The 23486-nt window shown below is 36.9% G+C and overlaps 1 protein-coding gene across 7 annotated transcripts in view; it reads left to right on the top strand.

Moving 5' to 3' along the window:
* Positions 1 to 23486, top strand: part of DMD (dystrophin) — a 1195780-nt gene that overhangs the window by 632353 nt on the left and 539941 nt on the right. The window lies entirely within an intron of this gene.

Genomic DNA, 23486 nt, shown 5'->3' with positions numbered 1-23486 from the left:
ACAATAAATAGCCTAAAAGCAAAAGAGCAAGATCTACCATATCTCTTTCAAAGTAGAAAAAGAAGTTATAGACTAACAATTTACAACATACAGGAAGAAACAGAACATTCCTTTCCAGGTATCCAAGACTCTGTTTTGCATAAAGATTAAAAATTAAATGCTGATTAAATTGAAGTCAGTGTGAATTAATGTATTTAAATAATAGTTATAAATTTCTTTCTCTCAGCAGTGGGTCTGTAGTAAAAATGAGATCAGCTCTTTTGAAATGTCATGATTATTGCCATAAAAAATTTGTTACTGAAAGTTTTGTTTTCAAGACGCCTTTATGATCAGTGAAGCCAGAGACTTTGAGAACCTATTTTTACTTTCATTGAAAGGGGAATTGCAGAAACCCCAAAGTGTGGATTTTCTGTTTTCTCATAATTTCATAGGGTGCTCAACCATGAGCAGAACTGAGATGAAGAAAAGAGTAGCTGTGCTTGGTTTTGTCTACAGGCTGAAATTAGTGTAAACAGTTAGATGAAAAATCATCACAGTAGGTAGCTTTGAGTTCTTTTCTTTTCCTTTCTTCTATCTTTGTACTGAAAGTCTCTTATCTTCTGAACATGATTACAAGGTATAGTGTACTGACTAAATAAAATATAAAGTAGTGACAATGCCTGTAATTTGCACAGTGCATTTTTATAATTTGCTCTATTAAATGATAAGTTTAAAAAAACCCAACAAAACAAAAAAGAAACCCTGAATTAACCAACCTATTCACATCAGCTTGTGTTTCAGAAAAAGAAGTGATAGCCTTTTAGGCACATTTGTGCAAACAGTCAGAGCTCTACAAAAATGCTATTTTTTTTTTAATATTTGAAGGCAATCAGTCCTTTTTCCATACCTCTGCTTTGTATCCTTTAATGATGGGTGCTGGCTATCAAGATATCAAGGAGAAAATGTAAGGGAAATATATATTCATTTTTATGCTATGGAAAAAACTGATGATTCTGCCTTTGCAATGTCATTACTGAATCCTTTAATAGGACCATTACTGATTATAAAATAATCATTCTCTTCACCCTACCCATGTACACCTTGAGGACGTAGGTCCCAGTTCTGTAGGCAAGCAGGAATCTGCAAAAAAACTTGGAAGAAGGTTAGGAGAAAGTGATGTGTTGAAACAGAAATACGTGAAAAAAGGATTGTTGCTTTCAGTTATTCTCCTAACCTTAATCACATGGAGTTTTTGAGTTTTCAGAAGTTCAAAGCATTTTTGTTTGGTTTATTTAGATTTACAAACAGGAAAAAAGAAAAATCAATGCTAGAAATCTAAGTTACGCTGTTTTATTTTGTTATTACTAACTGGTACATGCAACAGCAACATGACCAGACAACAATGAAGGCTATCAGCATCCTGGACTGTACCAACAGAAGAAGACGCAGGAGGTCATGGAATTTATTAGGCCCCTTTACTTGTCACTCCTTGGACTGTACCTCAAATAAGGTATCCAGTTTTGGGATGCACAATGCAGGAATTCTGTTGATAAACAAGTGCATTCCAGCACCACCAAGGTGGTCAGGGGGCTGGAGATCTTAACCTGTGAGGAGAGGCTGGGGGACTGGAGTTTGCTAAGCCAGGAGAAGGGCCAACTCTGGGGGAACCCTAACAGCCACCTTCCCTTACTTATGGGAAGATCACCAAGACGAAAGAGGCAGGCAGGAGAACAGAAGACCATGATCACAAACTGAAAAGGACTGGTTTGACTGGATATAAGGAAAAAAAATACCACCATGAGAATAATTAAGTACTGGACCAGAGTATCCAGAGAAGTTGTGATATCTTTGTTATTGAAGGTTTTCAAAACCCAGCTGGATGAGGCCCTGAGAAACTCGGTCTGCATGTAGTGTTGACTGCTTTGAGCAGAAGGTTGGACTGGATGACTTTGTGAGTGAGTCTGTAGTTTTAGGGCTATACTTTGCATTATTTACTGCTAGTATTGGATTTAGCCCTTCGAGGCCAAGGTTACAATTGTGCTTAAACTTTCTTTAGTTTGCGTATTATTTTGTGTATACAGCAGGGAACTCTTTCATATACTGGTGCCCAGCATTCATTGAGCTGGTAACTAAAAAAAAATCACCTCCCCTGAAAAATGTGAAGCTTGGCTTTGAATTGGATCTGGCTTCCTGGAAAGAAGGGAAACTAATGTAATTGTTTTCAGCTTTTCCCCACTTTGAGTCCAGAAGACCTGGGAGATCAGTCTCATGCAGAGGTTATTGGCCAACTCATGAGGAAAAAAAAAAGGAAAAAAAAAAAAAAGGCATGATTCTTTCCTGGACAACTTAGTGCTGTGTGTGAAACAAGTCTTGTCTAAAAACAGGTTGGATTGTGTTTCTGATGTCTAATTATTCAACAGCCAGTATGGAGAGGAGAGGAAATGTTGTTTTTTATCAAAGACTGACAAATTGCCTAGTGTGGCTTTCAGGGTAGTTAGTTTACTTTTGAAAGGATGAGTGGCATTTTTTTCTCCTGCAGCATTACAGAGAGCTAGTTTAGGTTAATTTAAAAGCTTGATGTTATAAATGGAGTTTGTAATTTTGCTAATATGCAGTCAAATTAGATAAATAGCTCACATGTCTATCTGTTTAAAGTGACATATGAATATTGAGGAGATAAGTTATGAGTTGCCTCTGCCTGGAGGCAAAAATGGGAAACCAAGCCTTTGCAGACTGGGTTTCTTTCTATGTAGACTCTCATTTTCTTTAATAAGTGGAAGGAGATAGGATGTGCTGAAAGGATAGTCTTGAGTTCTGACAACTGACTAAGTAAATTATAGTGAAGCTGAAACCATGGTATCTATGTATTTTAATAAGAACTTCATAATCCTCTTCTGTAATGACTCCATATTTTCCAGGGAGGTACTATGATTATTATTAATCTCAATGTCTGAAGTCATTTGGAGTTACTCAGTTATGTTCTGTATTTCTAAATTCCAAGCTACATTTCAAGGTGAGTAGGGAAGATATAATAGGTTATTATTTTTTTTCTATCAAGAATATTTTTGATGAAAAAATGACTGACTGGCATGATATACAGTGTATGAAATTTCTTTTTCCTGCTAAAGTGGAAAAAATACTAAAACTCACCTATGAACATATGTTAACACTGTACATTCTGCTCAGGTTTCGGCTACTTCCTGGGAAGTTTAGCTTCAGGTCCAGTGGACAGAGCAAGAACTAATTCTTATGTTATAAAGTATATTTCTGTTATATTTCTCTTATAAAATATATTTCTTTCCACTAGCAAAGAGTGAAATTTCCATACTGTCATTTGTCAAGGGACAAAAGGAGACAGTAGGTATTTTTACTTCATTTCTGATATTCTTAGCATATATACCTGAGCCAAAGTTTCAATGAAGTAAACTAGATTTCATGGAAGAAAAGTAAATCAAGTTTGAAACTGTAATACTATTGTCTTGTGCAGTTTTTATTGCAATACCTTACATTTCACGGAAGAACCACAATAACCTTCAATTCAAACTAAAAAAAAAAAATCAGCTTTGCCACCAAAGTGTCACACTGCATACAGCCCTAAATGTGTTTGTTCTTCAATATTGTTTTTCTAGTAAGTTTCATTTTTGTTTCCTATTTCTTTTAGTTTTGGGTCAGTTCTCATTCAACTTTTGGAACCTGGACCAACTATAAACAACATTTTGTAATAATAGAATTCTGAAGCACTCTCAATTTAAGAAAGGAAAACAAAAAAAACCACAACAAAACCCCCCAAACCCAGATCCTTAGACAACTTCGCTATAGTTAACATTCATTTTTCCTTTCTGATACATTAATTGCTTTTTAGTTTTGAGATAATATCATGTAGCACGTTACTTTTTATTTCATTTATGAGTTAGCATTCTTAGACAAAATTTTATAGCTGTCTTTGGGCTAATTATAATGTAGAGTCACGATTTGTTATTTAGCCTACATTTAACCAAAGCAGAACTGCAAGTTACAGATCAAAATTACAGGAAAAGATATTTGAGGTGCATACACAGAATTTGGACACACATAAATTGTCAGATCACAGTATAAAATTTTAAATTTCCATTTTATTTAAGATTCCTCTGTTGTGTATTTTAGAAACATAACTGAGAGTAAGTGAATTTGCAGAATTTGCCAGTTGAATTAACTTCTGACAAAACTAACTTTGCATAATTTATCTTTGGTGGTTATCTGAAGAAAGAATTTATACCTTAACCATTTTTTTCCAATTATCTTTATTTACCGTGAAGAACTGCTTTTTTGCGATACTTGCATTTTAGAAAATTCAAGCAAACATACCCATTTTTATAGAGCTGCTTACTTTGCTCTGCATTAGTAGCTGGTCAGAAACTGGTCCAACATGCCTAATGACTAAGTTAATGGTGAGAGACAATCAGCAGCATATCTGTTTTGTTGTACATCAACATGGTTATTAGCAAGAGCAACACTATGAATATCATTTTGCCTTCTTGCCAATGACATGATCAGAGGTGCTAAATAGAGAATCAGACTCAATTATTCTAATGTAAATCTAGGGCTTTGGATGCTACACAGTCTTCAGATTCAGAATACCTTGTTGGGGAGGATGTTCTTTGAAACCATTTATTCAGAACTGTTCAGGTAAAAATTTGGAACGTATATAGGCTGGTTTATTATTTAGATATAATTAGAAAGGATGATAGTGCAGCACATTCGCATACATTGATTAGAATTGAAATATACTCAATTGTTCAGAATGTGCCAAAATGTTATATAATTTGGGTTAAATTCCAAATTATCAGAATGCTGATATACTTCTAAAATTATTCGCCCTGTGGCACTCAAATACTTTATCTTCCTTCTGCTGTGAGTGTATGTGTGGGAATAGTATATCTTTCTTGAATTACATGTATATCCCACAGGATAAGAATTTACATTGACTTTCAACTAACCTTGTAAGTTAGTTCTGTTCTTGTATAAAGGTTTGACTTTGAAAAGTAGGTTATAACTATGATTTTTTACCTCCACTAGAGGGACCTTTAAAAAAATCTTGATTGACAGTTTAATTAAATACTCTGGGTGGTCTATGAAGCATTATTATTTTCTCCTAATTACTCTTGAAAAGTGATGACGCATACTTAGGTGGCTTTAAAAGTTTTTTTTACAAGTAGAAGATATGCACAACAGGAGCTATGAAGACATATTTAAAAATGCAAAATAGTCAAATCTTCCATGGGACAAAAATGTGTCTCCCTGAACCACAAGATAGAAGTTCACTTGTGCACTTGGATAAGTTTTTGTTTCTGAATACTAGGGCTTTTTCTACATACTTAAAATTAATCCAATATTATAAAAAACCCCTCTAAAAATCTGAGACCATCTTGTGGAAAATTACGTATCTTTTGAGGTCATATTCATGCATGTAAATCCATTCTATTTTAGGCAAACTTTGACCACATTCCAAAAGTATTAAATAGTCAAAAGCATAATAAAATGGAATGTGCCTACTGCTAACTAGAAGGTATGCTAGAAACTTATGTGCTTCGGGTGAGTTTTGAAATACTAGAAATGACATAGAGAATCCACAGTTGCAGTTTGCTCTTGATGTGTTTTGTTGCACTCAGTTACAGTATTTATCTCATTTTATGGGCATGAAAACATTTTATATGGACGGAAAGCTCACTCACATAGTCATGTCTTCAAATATCCATGTCTCTTTTTTTGTGTTTTTTGGGCATGAAGTTTTGTCCTTGACTTGGCTGTGCTAAAGGCTAAGTTTTCATGTTTGTTTTTTTTGTGTGTTAGTTGGGGGCCTTTTTTGTGTTTTTTTTTTTTTTTTTTTTTTTTTCAAAACAGCCAGTTGTTTACTGTTAAAAAGTTGTCGTGGTTTCAGCCAAAATCACTGCAACAGGACCGACAGATGACAAAGCTAATTTTAAAAGAAAATGCCAGGCTATTCCAGCTGGAAATTAATTGAAATTAGTGCTTACCCATGGAAAATAATCAGTTTTGTTAAGTTTAGACTTCTGATGGTTTATTTTTCCCAATAACTGCACATAACTGGTTTAAGTTTTAGCTCTAGCTCTACAATTTGCTGTTTAGTGTAAAGCAAGTCAGTTTACTTCCTTGTGCCCACTCTTCTTTATGATTGAAACAGAAATAGTATTTAATCTCTTTTCTGGAATGCTGTGAAATCTTGAAAGTATTCCACAAATACAAGCACTTGGTAGAAAGCATGGATGATAACACATAGAGATGATGCTATTATATTTTTTCACCTTAAAAAGAGACATCTTTCTCTTCTTTAATGTCTTCATGTCTTTTATTGTAAGTGTGCCTCGTACTTCAAAGGCAAGGTTAATCATGATTCAGCCTTTGTACAGTAAAGTGAAAATTTTTTGGAGACTGTGCTTTGTAATGCTTTTTTAAAAGGTGGAAGCACCAACAACACAACAGCCCTACAAGAGAGGATAGTGTTCAGCTTGTTTTGTCTAAGTACTTAATATATATATATTAAAAAAAAAGAGGATATTAATCTGATATAGGTCAGTGATTTTTGCAATGGGAAGAGCTTTATCCTGCCAAGGGACAAGTCAGTGTATAAGAAATTTCTGTACAGATCCCTATGGAGAAATGGGCTAGAATAAGGATTTAGTAGTTTGCAGTATGCAGGAAGGTTTTATATATGAAAAAAAAATCCACATTTTTTTAATTAAGAAAAGGACATTGTGATTGATAGCTGGAAATAATCATATAATCGTACAATAATTTAAGTTCGTAGAGACCTTTAAAGGTCATCTAATCCAAACCCCCTGTAATTAGCAGGAACATCTTCAACTAGGTAATGCTGTTCAGAGCCTTATCCAACCCGAGTTTGAGTATGTCCGGGGATAGGACTTTTACAACCTCTCTGGGCAACCTGTGCCAGAGTTTCACCACCCTCAACATAAAATGTATCTTCCTTGTATCTAGTCTAAGTCTACCCTCTTTTAGTTTAAAACCATTACCCCTTGTCCTATTGCAACAGACCCTTCCAAAAAGTTTGTCCCCATCTGTCCTGTAGGCCGCTATAAAGTACTGGAAGGCTGCAATAAAGTCTCCCTGGAGCCTTCTCTTCACCAGGCTGAACAACCCCAACTCTCAGCCTGTCCTCATAGGAGAGGTGTTCCAGCCCTCTGATCATTTTGTAGCCCTCCTCTTGATGTGCTCTTAACATGTCTTTCCTGTGCTGAGGGTTCCAGAGTTGGATTTGGTACTTCAGGTGGGGTATCATGAGAGCAGAGTAGAGGGGCAGAATCATATCCCTCAACCTGCTGGCCATGCTGCTTTTGATGCAGCCCAACATAGGGTTGGCTTTCTGGGCTGTCAGAACACATTGCTGGCTCATGTCCAGTTTTTCATGCTGAGCACCACTCAGCCTGGTGTCGTCTGCAAACTTCCTGAGGCTGCACTCAATCCCACTGTCTATGTCACTAAGGAAGATATTAAACAGTACTGGTCCCAGTACTGGTCCCTGAGGGACACCACTTTTCAGCAATCTGCATTTGGACATTAAACTGTTGACCACTACCCTCTGGTTGTAACCGTTGACCACTACCCTCCGGTTGTGACCATTAAACCAATTCTTCGTCCACCGAACAGTCCACCCATCAAATCCATATCTCTCCAATTTAGAGACAAGGATGTTTTATGGGGGACTGTGTCAAAGGCATTAGAGAAGTCCACATAGACACTGTCCGTAGCTCTTCCCTTGTCCACTGATGTAGTCACGCTATCACAGAAGTCCATGAGGTCAGGAAGGCAGGACTTGTCCTTTGTGAAGCCATGCTGGCTGTCTCAAACCACCTCCCTGTCCTCTGTTTGCTTTAGCATGGCTTCTAGAAGGATCTGTTCCCAGGATGAGAGATGAGTCTGACAGGTCGGTGAATGTAATAACAATCTGTGAATATTCAGAATATTCATAATTTTCTTATATGGCTACATGTGCTTTTATATTCTCCAAGTCAGTAATTACTGTATCTCTGTTTTGGATTTGATGCTGTTCTTAGTGAGTCTCACAAGTCTTGCTCCACGATTGCCCAGATTAGGGGATCTGCTAGAGGACATAAATGCAGTCTGGCAAGTGATGCATGGTTTAAAAGGTTATCAGAAGGAAGATATGAACCCAGGTTTTATATCAATATTATGATTTATTGCAACAGAGACAAACAGGTAGACCTGAGGACAAATATCCCACACTAAAGGTGTAGACCGAGAGCAGATCCTGTTTCTTTTGTTGTGGGATAGTTGAACAGTAAAATTACTGTCTCTGAGAACACACTTATAAAAATGTGATTAGTCATGAGTCTGGAGAATTAAATCAATGCTTTTTAGAAGATGCAAAGTTGGATTTATGATGTCTCAAGCTTTAGATAAAATCTAGTCCTCAACCATGTGGTTGAGGATACAACTTAGCATTGTTGACAAATGTCTGTTGAAGCCTTGCTATATTTAACTGAAAAGTAAGGATCAAATATATAACAATGAGTCTATGTTTAGTGGGAAAAATATTTCTTTTTTTTTTTTTTTTTAGGAAGATTTAGAAATTGCTATTACAAACACATTTTATCTCCAATTCTGAAGTTGGAATTTTTACTAAATATATGTAGTAAAGAAGGGGTAACTCAGCTGACATGATAAAATTCAGAAGTTTCTTTCAAGAATTTATAGTTAACGCAAATTATCCCCGCAGCATTTAATGGCACAAAAAAACCATTGCAGCCTGTCATGTCAAAGATTAAAAGTCTGAAAAATGTCCAAATAGGTTATAACAAATATGATTATTTCACTGGGGCTATTATAACCTTTTTTTTTTGTTAAACAAATTGCCAAGAAAATTAAATTTGTGTTTAGTGTAGTGCAAACTTATATACAATAAAACAAAATTGGAATTGATCCCCCTGCTTTATTTTATTTCCCCACTACTGTAAATGCATTGGTTTTCCTGTAATACATGCATAAAAGTGGATTAAAATGGCTAATTGTATTTTGAAAATTCTGTAAACACTCAATTTTTTCAGTTAGGTTGAAACTTGCTTATTTGTTAAATTTGATTAATTGTTTTTGGTGTCTCTTAACATGCCTAAAAACACATTAAAAATGAAATAACGTGGAGCTGGATGAGATCTTGAAAGTTAATTCAGTTCCTTTGCTCCTTGCAGCAACGTCACTGAACCTGTGTCTTTCCTCACAGATTTTTATCTTTTTGTTTGAGAAGATCACAGCCTTACCAGTCTGTTCCACAGCTTCGCTACCTCAGCTGTTGAAAGTTTTTCCTAGTGCCTAACATGAATCTTTCTTGCTATATTTAAATGTCCATTACTTGCTGGTTTATGCAGTTTATTCTTATCCTCTTTGCAATGTCCCCTTACGTACTTGAACTTCGGTTTCTTACTCTCTTCTTTTGTAGGTCATGTTTTCTAGATCTCTGATCTTTCTCTTCTTTTCTGCATCCTCTTCACTCGGGTTACAGCACTTCATCTTTCTTGAGGCACAGTGTTTGAAACTGGATACAGTATTTCAGATGAGTAAAGTGCAGAGACTCATTTATCTTTCAAACCTCTATACATTCCAGCAGGGCACTGGATTTTTTTTTTTGTTGCAGCATGAGAACATTATTCATACATATTCCTCTTTTGTCCACTGCAATGCTAGATCCTCTGCTGATAAGAGTGTGATGAATCCAGCTGTACCCCAGTTCACAGTTGTGTAATATATTTTTCCTACATGTTATATGATTAATTTTTATGAATTCAGTCTTTTGGTATCCTTTTGCATCACTTCTCTAATTGGCCAAGATCATTTTGAATTCTTCTTTTGTCCCGCAGCATAGTCCTGGCTTTGTGTCATATGCAGATTTACTTAAACGATCATTAATGTAAAAATTCAACTGCAGTAGAAAGGACACACTGCAGAATCATATTCAATACATTCTTCCATTTTGCTTTTTGACTGCAGATAAATGTTTTCTGGATACAGTTATCTAATGATTTTTGCTATAAACCAATAAACAATTTTATTGGTGCCATGCTTCCTCAATTTCTTATGAGACTGTCATGCGAAAAAATGTTACAAACCTTAATAAAGTAAAAAATGTGTGACATCTATCCTTGAGATCCTTGAGGTCTAGGGAAGAGTAAACTGCTCCTGTGTACAGGTTAATCAAGATGTAAAGATAAACTGAACCTTCATGTCATCTCTCTCCTTCCTGTCATTTTCTCCTCTCTGCTTTTTCCCTTTCTGTCTTTTGGTCAGAATGCAAAAGGGTACAGAACTGTGAGTTTTAACTATTACCTGATGCAGAGCTATTTTGAGATTTTTAAAAATAATGGAATTGGTATATAGCATTCAGCTTGAACAGCATTTTTACTAAGTACTTGCCAAGAAATAATGAAGAGAAAAAGTTTCAGTCACGGCATTATTATTTTCCTCCATTAGCTATTTTTAAACAATATAATGGACTGAGAATCCTCAAAAGTCATTCCTGGTCTAGTCTTATTTTTTTCAACCATTTCCTGCTGCAATTTGACTTAAAATATCCACTTTATGCAAAATTCCTGTAGTGAGACAACCACCACCCCCTCATCCAAACATCCACTTGTCATCCTCTCTGTTCTGACAGCAAGATTTTCATCTTCCTTTCAGTGTATGCTTTGCCTCATTAATTCTGTTGGCAGACCATGGGAATGTTGACATTGGTCAGAAATCAATAATTTGGACAATATAAAGTAGAAAGAGTGTGTAGCTATATTTTTTTTTCCGCCATGAGGTTGTTACTCTGAAAAATTTGTTGAATAACCCCACTAATTTATTATCCCTGTGAGTTGTTCTATTCTAAAGCATTACTAACCGTTGCAAAGGATTTCCCCATCAATATTACACAGTTACATATGTTCAAATTGAAAGGTAAAAAGCCAGCATGATATTTTGTGTCGTGATTTCAGAAGACTGCATAAATAAATTGAAGACAGGGGAGGTATGAAACCCATATGTCTCTTTTCTAGGGTTGTGTTGTGGCATCTTTATAGATGATGAGCTGCTAGAGTCTGCTGTCCTTAATGTGTCCTTTCTCATATTTCTGTTGGCACGCATTTTCTGTGTCACAGCTTTCACTGAGCTTTAAGGACATATTTGTATTGGTGCCTTTTACAATATTTCCACCAGAATAACTTTCTTGGGCACAGATATGGTGGTTTGGATTTTTTTTTAAGCCTGTTTATATTGCTTTTCTCCAAAATAAAACAAAAAAAGAATAAAATCTGGCATTTCTGAAGGATTCAGATAGCTTTTAAATGTAGCCAATCCTGAGACTTTTTATAGGGATAGATGTTTCTCAGCTGTATTTTTAAAAACACTATCAAATTTAATATTCTGCTGACACCTTTTGCAAAGAGCACCAGATAAAGGAATGCCTTGCTGCTCAGGAGAAAAAAAAATAAATAAAAACACACATACACACAAACAGTTGGTGATAAATCATATATTATTAAAAATGAGAGTACAACCCAGTTTTCCATGACATTTGTTTAAGCTATACTTAAATTTTTGAGTAAGGAAGGAAAGCAGTGGCTTTTCATAAAACTGATTGCATCTGTTTATTCATTTAGAATAAGCTATTGCTTTAGCCCAAAACATACAAGCAGTAGCAATATAAGTTGCATTCAATTTTGTCTCAATGAATATATTACCAGCACTGTTATTAACTTTTCCCCCCTCAGAGCAAGGAATTGTTTCATTGAATTCTTTTCCAGCATACTTGGGGCTGAAAGTGCCTCATTTTCTATATGCAGATATGCTTTGTTCTGCTTATTTTTTATTTAGTTCTGTAATTATGGCAAAAATTGCAGTGCAATTATGCTTTACTCCGAGTCCTCTTTTTGTTACTCTGGTGATCTAGGTTGCCCAGTTCTTTCAAGATGAGCATCTCAACTCTTCTTTCTGTTTCTAACCACTCAATGTCAAATATATTTCATCAATGTGCTCTTATTAATTGGGTGGTCATTAAGTAAAGTATCTAATCAGGTCAATTCCAATTTTGACCTTGAATGAAATTAGGGATGCCTGCTATATTTTTCAGTATTTTGTCAGTTCTACTGCACTAATCCCAGTTTCTCCAACATACATACCATTTGTTTCTGGTGGCACAGTACCATATTCTTTCTTGAACTCTAGGTAAATTAAATGTACTACCTTTCTTTTCTCTAGAAGAGTATTATCTGATTACCTAAAAAGTATTATGTCATAATTGCTATAAACTGTTTTTAGCAGCCCTATTTGAGTCTTGCTTCAGGTTCTACTTACCTTCATATCCTTAGTATTAAGATTTTTTTAAATTCTTATATATTATTAGCATCAGAAGAAAAGCAACCAGAACCCTTTTTTTTTCCCTTATGAACACATGTACTACATGAAATGGAAATAAAGGGTTTTCTGTATACCTAGAATTAAACACAATTACATATCTTATATAACACTGGATTTTGTATTACTATTATTAAAGAACACTCAATAAGATAGTCTTTCTGGAAATAGCCAGTGTTATCTTTGTTACACTTGTACCCCAAAACTGGAACACAAAAAAAAAGAAAAAAGAAGGTGATAGTATTGGTGCAAACCTGACCTTTATCCATTGTTTGCAATCTGCAAATTATATTTTTTGCCTACAGTACAAAAATACGGAAAGAATTCTAATGAGAATCATGAATTATTTACTAACAGGGGCTTGGTTAATCCCCAAGCTACGAAGCATGAATAAATAAGTGTTATTGAAAATAATTTCACTGTTATATCATTATTGCTTTCTGTTCATCCTACATCCTATACTGAATGCTGTCTATTTCACAGAAGTGTTTTTTATTTTATTTTATTTTACAAAAGTGCAATTTTATTGCAAATGCAAATTGCTGGGTAGATCTGGGTGTAAAATGTATGTGCACATAAAGATACACACACCCCCCAAAAAGCTGGAAAAAATAATCCAGTTCATGCAATGAAAGATGGCATTTTAAACATACTTGTTGTGTTGTTTGGTGTGTGTTTGTTTTATTTTCAACTGAGTAAGTAGAATTTCATTATCAGGGATTTCCTCTCAATAAGGCTCTTAAATTTTAAGGAATGCATGTTTAATGAGGTATCATTCACTTCTGAAGGGGACAGGAAAAAAACCTTCTTACCTTCTGAACAGTCTGGGTGACTTAGAAATTCTATTTCTTTTCTGTATTCAAGCATCTCTAGAGAGAAAGAAAGTCTGTAGCCTGAGAACCAAAAAGTATTTGGAGGAACAGGCATTACTTACAGATATGCAAAACGTTACAAGAAGTCAACCTTTGACACCAAAATTCTGCCTGAAATGGTGTCATGTAGAATACATTTAATCACTGTTGACTTGCTGGCTGACTTGTCAAAGTTTGTTCTTATAGATTTATCAGTAAACTTCCTGAGATCTAGGCATAAATCATCAGTCAGAACTTATATCATTAGCTATTCTGTTAAAATAATTTTTTTCCTTGCAGTAACTTCTGACCTTGTAGTCAACTCAAACTAGAAATTCAGAATGACACCCCAAACTGCCAGGTTCTTGAGTAGTTGTGTAGTTTCCATGCTGATGTCTATCTCAAGGGCACACAAATTGAAGACTGTTCAGAGTATAAAACCTTGATTTCTTCAATTGCACACAAAAATGAGTTAGACACATGCTTCAATTTTAGCATTTTTGTATAGCACATTTGGGTATCATTAAAAATCTGACATTTGACAGCACATAGTTCATTGGTGCCACAGAAATTTCCAAACAAACGTGTCAGAAAACGTATCACATAACTGATACTTAAATGATAACTTTGCAAAATGTTAACTTTATGTTAACAGACTGGCAAGATTGCTACTGCATTTTCTTAAAAAGATCAGAGCTATAAGAAATAAAATATATTGAAAGATTCATTAACTTCAGCTTTTTTCACTAGCAATAAAGAAAGATGTATATGCATGATATGGTACGCCTATGTCAAAGGTGATTTTAACACACACATACTGGCTTCCTCTAACTTTGTCACTGGGTCTTCTAGCATGAAGAAGTGCAGAGGAGTAGAGGATTCAGGCCCAGCAGAGAAAGCCTGACGCAGTAATTGATATAGATCCCCAGTTATTCCTTTCAATACTGGAAGTAGTTGAGTCACCATTCCTGGAGGTATTGAGGACATGTAGACATGGTGCTTAGGGACAGGGTTTAGTGGTGGACTTGGTAGCGTTTGGTTTACGGTTTGACTTGATGATCTTAAGGGTCTCTTCCAACCTAAATGACTCTGTGATTTTGTGATTCTATGATTAATGAAGAAGCATGATTTTAAATTAAAGGTTCAAATGTTTCCTCTCTCCTTACAGGTTTTTTAGACACTATAATAGTTACAGGAGGATGATTTTGGTCTTTCAGTTCAAAACTTTCGCTATTTGACACATCATTTGTGTGACATCAAAATAATGAGTATTGAACTGGCATGATACTTAATTTCATTATCTCAAATTTGAGTTGCTTTAAGTGCTAATTATACTAGGTGAGATTTTATCTCATATGCTCTAATTCAGTAATATTTAGGGGAAAAATCATGCTTATGTTAATCTCAAGGAATTACAGGGAAAGTTGAAATGTTCATCATTTCTTTTTGATTTCAAAATTACAAATTGTCATTTTCATTTATGATGTAGCTTGTTGTCACTAGGTCCCTTGCTTTTTTCTCAGATAAATATAGGTCAGTATGCCAATCCAGAACAATAATTCTTCCTATAATTTTTCTATTTCAGAGGCATTAGGGAAGAAACTTTATTTCTGACACATACAATGAAATCTATATTGACTTTGGTGAAAGAGATGAAGCTGGTTACTTAAGCATCTTGTCAGGCCTTTTTTTCCAGATTTTTCTCCAAAAAATTATAGCTATAGCAGCTTTGGTTATAATTTAACTTTAGAGTTATTTTTTTGGAAATGTCATTTTGGAAAGGGAGATTCTTCTATAAATATTTATTTGTAGGTATAACTTAATGCAAGACCACAGATACATGTATTTTATAGATGATCGAAAGATTTTGTTTAAGGATTTTTTTACCTACCTTTCATCTGTGGCTAATAAAGACATGCTATAGTAATAAAACAATGAAATGGAGTAATTGTGTTCTATCGAAGTCTTTGCGTTTTATTTCATAAATAAAGACTCTTGACTTATTTCAACTTAAAGAATGTTTTCAAAATGTAGATATTCTAAAAATAACATTTCTGATGTCCATCTTCCCAAAGGATCTGCATTCAATTGAAACCTCATTTAAGATACCCAAGAACATGAATTCCAATATATTGGAATTAATTATATTCAAATTAGCTGACTTAACCCCCCAAAATATTCAGAATATTATTTTTACAGCAGAAAATGCAGAATGTAGGTCAAATGCATAAGATTCTAAAGCGGTAACTTACAGAACAGCATAAAAGGTAGATATCAGTAGTTCAAAGGCAATGTTTCATTTGAAAAACTATGTAGCATTGTGTGATGGAACTAATCAATAACACCATAATGACAAATTCTTTTATGAAGTTTTTGTATTTTTTTTTTCCTACTGTGGGTGGCAATATTCTTGTGCCACAGAGTCATTTTCTGGAAAAACATCTAGTTAAAATAAACGGTGTAATTGTGGAAATTTTAACTTCCTTTATTTTTATTTCAGTTATTTTCCTAAAACAATGATATAATTTGAGAATTAGGAACCTAATTAATGATAAAGCATCGTATTTGGATAGTAAGGAGTATGTTTTAAAAAACATATTCAGAACCCTACTTCAGATGGGCTTAGAAATGTTTAGATAACTCCTCAATTTTATATAAAACCAGTTACCTATGCACTGGTCTTTTACAGCATTACCAGAGGATCTAGTCAATTATCCTTTATCTAAGACTAGTTTTTCATAATGTTGGGCTTTTTGTAATAAAAATTTAGACTGTGGTATTTCAGTAATTGTCTAATGGCAAATTTCAGCAGAGAGTTTTACTGCCTTGGAAGCTTCAGTGTTGATACTATTGCTGTCCAAACCCTTAAAGACACAAATAATTATTTATTGGTCTGGACAACACACCCTATTAATCTGTTAAATCACTCAGTGGTTTAACATTACTTGAGGTGCCAAACATCTTCCCTAAAGCCTGTGGCACAGAGCACTGAGGGAGAACATCTTTACTGAATAAGGTCAGAATAAGACTATCTTCTCCAAATACACTGCATTGCATTTAATCTTGTGTATTAACTATAATAACTTCCATATTCCTTTTCCCTGCTATCGGATAACTAAGTGAAGTTTGTGTTCTTGTTAAGAAAAAAAGAAAACTGAAGCAGTATTTCTATAGCTAGAATTACTACCGAGAAGACCACACCTAGCTATTTACAAGGTTCTTAGCTGCACAGCCTTAAAGAAGGATTTTCCATTATTGCACTTTAGGTCTATTTCTTTCTATTTTCTTTTCAATGTGTTAATTTTTAGTGATTCTTTTCCATATTACAGGGCTGTAATGATAGCAAGTGAAGGATTTGTTGTTCGAAGAAATGCCCTGGTAGAATTACTTTTGTGGCAATCCCTGCCCTTTCTGTTTCACAAACCAAATATTCCACCGAAGGTCAGCAGGCCTTGGTTATTTTGGTAGATTTATAAAATGTATATAAACGAGTTGGAAAAGAAAGGTGGCCATGTCATGAAAACAAGGAAAGCCAAGAAATATGGCCATTCTGTGCATGTGTATGTATCTCACCTGAGATGGAAGCACATACACAGCACATCTGACTAAAACAGAGGCCAAATCTTTGGAGGTAATAGTAGTAAAGGCACCTTAAAATTCCTGTATTTCCCTAGAATAATTCATTCTTTTAATATGTGAGTTCTAATAGTCATTACTCTCCATGAAATTTTCTCCATTGAAAACAAGGCTCTGGCCTCCCAAGCCTTCCCTTATTTAGACTTTTAGAAGGTTTTCTGTCAAACAGTAACTTCAGTTGTCCAAAAGTGGGCACCTACTGCCATTTTACATACCTTTGAGTGTCTGAGGCAGCCACACAGGGCTGGTAGATCTATAGAGTTTACAAGTGAGAGACTTTTTAGAGCAGGAGCTGGAGGCTGGCTGGGATACCTTGGAGACAGTGTCTGAAAACTGGAACTCAATACCTGTGTTCAGGCAAGTGATTCTCATGTTTTGTGACTGAAATTAAAAGCAGGGAAAAAACACCTGTTCACAAAAACCCTGAACAATTTACATCGCTAGTCGAAAATGTTAGACTACTGATAATTTAATCATATATTTACACTACCTTTAAGATCTTCAAGCAATGTAGAGAGGCCTGCTTTCCTTATATTCCTGTAAAAAGAAGAATTAGACAAAGATGCTGATAGAAATGTATTCCAGGTATAGCTAGTATTTAGCAAAAATGCAGTTTGGACAGCCTGAGAAAGTGTGGGTACGGAATATACGTAAAATGTGTATCGTAAGATTCTTCATATACGTTTGTACTTTTATACTACAGGTTTTGTATGTCTTGCTGAAAATGTGAAACTGATTTGAATGATTCGTTGAGAAGATGAAACAAATGAAGCTGAAGGACTGTAGGTTTGGGGAAAGAAGTTGAGGAGTACTAGAGTGGGTTTTAGTTTGCAGTAAATGACATAAATGACCTTTAAAGTAGTCTTTGTTACGTGGGGCTAAGAAATGCTTTTCCAGGCCACCAGCACTCAACTACTCAGGCCATGAAAATGCGACCATCCCTTGACTAGTTGCCTAATGCAGGTTTCATTATAGAAGTATATGTATGCATTCCTGCTTTATGCATATGATGTATAGTAAGTAACATAGTAAGAGATTCTATTCAGAACAATCTTGTTACTTGAAAGTTCACAAGAAGTGACTCATTTCTCACATATTGTGCTAGCTTTTCTTTTACATTTAGGAAACTGGGAGAGATTTTCTCCTATCATTTATTTAGCTGAGGGTGGAATCCACAGTGTGCTAACTGCTCCCTGCCTGAAGGCAGGCTAAGGGGAAAGGTCAAAATCAAAAACTGTTTTAAGGAAGTATGGAAGGGTAAGGTTTTTGGAAGGTTTTCAATGATAATAGAAAGGGACCTTTGTAGGCAAATTTGTGAATCATAGAATCATTTAGGTTGGAAATGACCTTTAAGACCACCAAGTCCAACCATTAACCTAGCACTGCCAAGTCGACCACCAAATCATGTCCTTAAGTGCCACCTCTACATGTCTTTTAAATAACTTCAGGGATGGTGATTCAACCACTCCCCTGGGCAGCCTGTTCCAATGCTTGACAACGGTTTCAGTGAAGAAACCTAATATCCGATCTAAACCTCCCCTGGTGCAACTTGAGGCTATTTCCTCTCATCCTATCAGTTGTTACATGGGAAAAGAGACAGACACCCACCTCATTACAGCCTCCTTTCAGGTAGAGAGTGAAACAAGTGGTATGAGGCAGAAAACTTTTTTCAAACAGTAGTTTTGCAAGAAGCAGCCAATGTCCAACCAGATACAGCCTCTGTCAATATTACCGTATGGCAAAAGATTTAACAATGTAGGCAAGTGGGGATGCATAGAGATTTTCTCAAACTTTGGAAGTGATAGTGGCAACCTGAACTTGGTGGTTGGTAGGATGCTAAGAGAAATGGCTGGGGGCCGTTGTATCGAGTGAGGTGAGGCCGTATGTACTGGAGAGCAAGAGAAATAAATGGGGGAGGAGGTGAAGGCAAACAAATTCACTTTAGATTATGGCACAATGCAAATAAAAGTACTCACAGCATCCAAATAGAAAACAGCTGCAAATGTTTATAAATGACAAATAAAAGAGAGAAATAGAGAGAGAAAAAAACAAACAAACAAACGTTTGTTCTTCTAACACTAAAGGTGAGGTTTTGCAGTACATTCAGTCTGCTGTCACACAGGATGCTGCCAAAAGGAACAGTCCTCCTCTGCCTCCCTCCTCTTGAGCAGCATGTTCCCAAGCTTTCCTGCATACGACTGCTGGTTCTTGTACTTGCTTCTTTTAAGTAATCCTTTTTCTACCTGTCTAGTTTCAGCAGTTGCAGCATTCAACTTGAGACAGGGGGACTATAATGTTAGGATGGTGGGGAAAAGTGGGACCATCCTCCTTAGTGGCAACCTGCAATTTGGTCCACTTAAATCTGTACTGTGCAATCACACTCCAAAGTAATCAGAAAGCTTTCTCTCCTCTCAAATGTACTTGCTTTTTACACATGGATCATATGTTTCTGTATACCTTATACATCAGGTTGTATCCATTACAGAGAACCTTGGGTTCTCTAGCATGCTAAATGATTTTATAGCCTGCTGTTTGGATTTTGTTTTTACGTCCTCAAATAGATCTAACCAGGTAAATGTGTCCTCCAAACTTTTCTTGTGTGGCAGTAGTTGCAAGGCTAAAAAAACCCACACATGTAAACAGAAAAATTTGTTTGCTTTCAAGACTTTTGATTGGGACCATATATAACACTAATCAACGATTTTGGGCTGGCAATTGACTAGGAACTGATTCTAAAATGTATTTGTTCTAAGTATAGCATATCATGTCAAAATCGCCTCCATTTTTTAGAAATGTAAATTCATCTTGTCATGATGTGCTGTCTGCTGGCGATAGCTGTGATGAGTGTAAGCACTCAGATTGTAGAACAAAACATTTCATTTGGAAGTGTTGCTGACTGCATAACAGGATTAATTCTGTGGAGAAAAAAGAAAGTAAGGGTGCAAACAATGTTTATTAATTAAAAAATAAATATATTAAAGGATTTGTTAATTCTCATAGTCCTGCCTATTGTAATGGCCAACCTCACCTCCTGAAGCAATTCTTAAATAGTCTGATCTCGATGGATTACTTACATGCACTATATCCATGGATTAAATATAACAGCACTGCATAAATTCCTACAGAGAGATTATTGCAGTGACTATTTAAATTAACAGACTCCAAAGCTAATTACTGAATAAAGTGGCCAAATTGTACAATTAAAGTCTTATGATCAAAAAGAAGTTACAATGTTTCTACACTAGGTAATTTAACCTTTGTATCTGTGAAAGAAATAAAAACAAAAGCAGAGCAAAAAAACCCCAAGCCCATAAAATCCTAAGAAATAAAGTTCTTTACTTTGAAAGGGAGGAAACCATTCTCTTTCTTCATTTCAGCTAGGCCGTAACTTCAGTTTACAAGTCTGTTATATACATGGAGCCTGAAAAATAAGGAAACTACAAAAAGAAAACAACAACAAAAACCATAATTTATTTCCTGCTCTGAAGAAATGTTGGAAAGAAACAATTTTTTTGTGACTTAAAAAATATAGTGACAATGGAATTAGTTGCACACCTCTTTCCACTACTTATAGGATCAGAAAGAAATTATTTTAATAAAAACATTGAAGGAACAAATAAGAATTGTCCATAAAAAACCATGAGAGAGAGAAAGACCTCAGGGCAAAAAACTTTGTGTTCATGCTCCTGCATCCCTGCCTTTACCGTCAAAGAAGTGAAAAAGGTGGCAATATAAAAATAATTTTTTTAAAAAGAGTAAATCTTAATCATGTATGCATAAACACAATAACGTATACTCATACAATTCAAAATTAGATAAATAAGCTAACTTTCTTTCAGATGAGACTCGACTCAACTTCAGCTTTAAGAAGAGGAAATTCTAGCTCCCCAATAACGGAGCTATAATCAAATACGTATCTTAGGCAATCAAACATTTTCATATTAAAAAAAATAAACATCTGAGGACCTTATTTTGGAGCAGCTTCCAAGCTTCCTAAAATTTAATTTGCATGTATTTGTATATGATATTTTGTTTTATCTTAGAGCTAACTCTTAAGGTTGGACAGGCTCAGATCTGAATTCAAAAATTTCAAACCATAGGTTCAAATGCAACATGTTTCATAATGTAACCCATGTGCAATTGACATTACGGAGACGTGGTGGGATGGCTCTTATGACTGGAGTGTTGGAATGGAGGATTACATACTCTTCAGGAAGGACAAGATGGGAAGACAGGGAAGGGGTGTTGCCCTCTATGTCAATGACCAGCTGGAGTGTGTGGAGCTCCACCTGGGGATGGGTGAAGACCTGACAGAGAGCTTATGGGCCAAGATTAAAGGGACCACAGGAGCAAGTGATGTTGCAGTAGGGGTCTGCTACAGACCACCAGATCAGGGTGACAGGGAGGATGAGGCCCTCTATAGACAGGTAGGAGCAGCATCGCACTCGCACACCCTGGTCCTCATGGGGGACTTCAACCACCCCGATATCTGTTGGAAGGACAATACAGCAGGGCACAAGAAATCCAGAAAGTTCTTGGAATGCATTGATGATAACTTTCTTCTTCAAATGATCGAGGAGCCAATGAGGAAAGGAGCCGTGATGGACCTTGTCCTTACTAACAAGGAGGGGATGGTGGGGAATGTCAAGTTCAAGGGTATCCTTGGCTGTAGTGATCACGAAATGGTAGAGTTCAAGATTCATAGGGCAGCGAGGAGGGTGTGCAGCAAGCTCACTACTCTGGACTTCAGAAGAGCAGACTTTGGTCTCCTGAGAGATCTGATTGGGAGAATAGCATGGGAAAAAGAACTGGAGGGGAGAGGGGCCCAAGAGGGCTGGTTGGTATTCAAGGATCGCCTCCTCCAAGCTCAGGAGAGGTGCATCCCAAAAGAGAAGTCAGGCAAAATAGCCAGCAGGCCTGCGTGGCTGAATGTGGGGAATGTCAAGTTCAAGGGTATCCTTGGCTGTAGTGATCACGAAATGGTAGAGTTCAAGATTCATAGGGCAGCGAGGAGGGTGTGCAGCAAGCTCACTACTCTGGACTTCAGAAGAGCAGACTTTGGTCTCCTGAGAGATCTGATTGGGAGAATAGCATGGGAAAAAGAACTGGAGGGGAGAGGGGCCCAAGAGGGCTGGTTGGTATTCAAGGATCGCCTCCTCCAAGCTCAGGAGAGGTGCATCCCAAAAGAGAAGTCAGGCAAAATAGCCAGCAGGCCTGCGTAGCTGAATAAGGAGCTGCTGGACAAGCTCAGGACCAAAAAGGAGGCCTATAGAGGGTGGAAGCAGGGATGGGTAGAATGGGCAGAATACAGAGAACGGTCCGAGTGGTCAGGAATGAGATCGGGCAAGCGAAAGCCCAGGCAGAACTAAATCTAGCCAAGAACATCAAAGACAATAAGAAAAACTTCTACAGATATGTCAGGGACAAAGGCAAGACTAGGGAAGTTGTGGGCCCTCTCCAAAAGGAAACAGGAGACCTGGCCACCCAGGACATGGATAAGGCTGAGCTACTGAACAACTTTGCCTCAGTCTTCACTGGCAAGGGCTCAAACCACACTGCCCAAGTCACAGAAGGCAAAAACAGGGGCTCTGCAAATGAATAACTGCCCACAGTATGAGAAGATCAGGTTCGAGACCTCTTAAGGAACCTGAAGGTGCATAAGTCCATGGGACCTGATGAAATCCATGCACAGGTCCTGAGGGAGCTGGTGGATGAAGTTGTTAAGCCGCTTTCCATCATATTTGTGGTAGACTGGCGAAGTTCCCGCAGATTGGAAAAAGGGGAACATAACTCCGATATTCAAAAAAGGGAAAAAAGAAGACCCAGGGAACCACAGGCCAGTCAGCCTGTGCCTGGCAAGATTATGGAGCAGATCCTCCTGGAATCTCTGCTAAGGCACATGGAAAATAAGGAGGTGACTGGAGACAGCCAACATGGCTTCACCAAGGGCAAATGGTGCCTGACAAATTTAATGGCCTTTTATGGTACTGCCACAGACTTGGTGGACACGGGCAGAGCAACAGATGTCGTCTACCTGGACTTGTGCAAAGCGTTCGACACTGTCCCGCACGACATCCTGATCTCAAAATTGGAAACTAATGGATTCAATGGATGGACCACTCAGTGGATAAGGAACTGGCTGGCTGGCTGCACTCAAAGGGTTGTGGTCAATGGCTCAATGTCCAATTGGTGGCCAGTGATGAGTGGTGTTCCTCAGGGGTCCGTACTGGGACCAGTGCTGCTCAACATCTTTGTTGGAGACACGGACACTGGGATAGAGTGCACCCTCAGCAAGTTTGCCGTGACACCAAACTCGGTGGTGTGGTCAACATGCTGGAGGGAAGGAATGCCAACCAGAGAGACCTGGACAAGCTTGAGAGGTGGGCCCAAGCAAATTGCATGAAGTTTAACCAAGCCAAGTGCATGGTCCTGCACCTGGGATGGGGCAATCCCAGGCACAAGTACAGGTTGCGAGAATGGCTAGAAAGCAGCCCTGAGGAGAAGGACTTGGGGGTGCTGGTGGATGAGAAGCTTAACATGAGCTAGCAATGTGCACTGGCAGCCCAGAAAGCCAACCACATCCTGGGCTGCATCAAG

Source organism: Calidris pugnax, unplaced genomic scaffold, assembly GCF_001431845.1.
Source record: "Calidris pugnax isolate Ruff unplaced genomic scaffold, ASM143184v1 scaffold246, whole genome shotgun sequence".
NCBI classification, from domain to species: Eukaryota; Metazoa; Chordata; class Aves; order Charadriiformes; family Scolopacidae; genus Calidris; species Calidris pugnax.
Note: the sequence above shows the minus strand (reverse complement) of the source record. Positions and strands in the feature narration are given on the sequence as shown.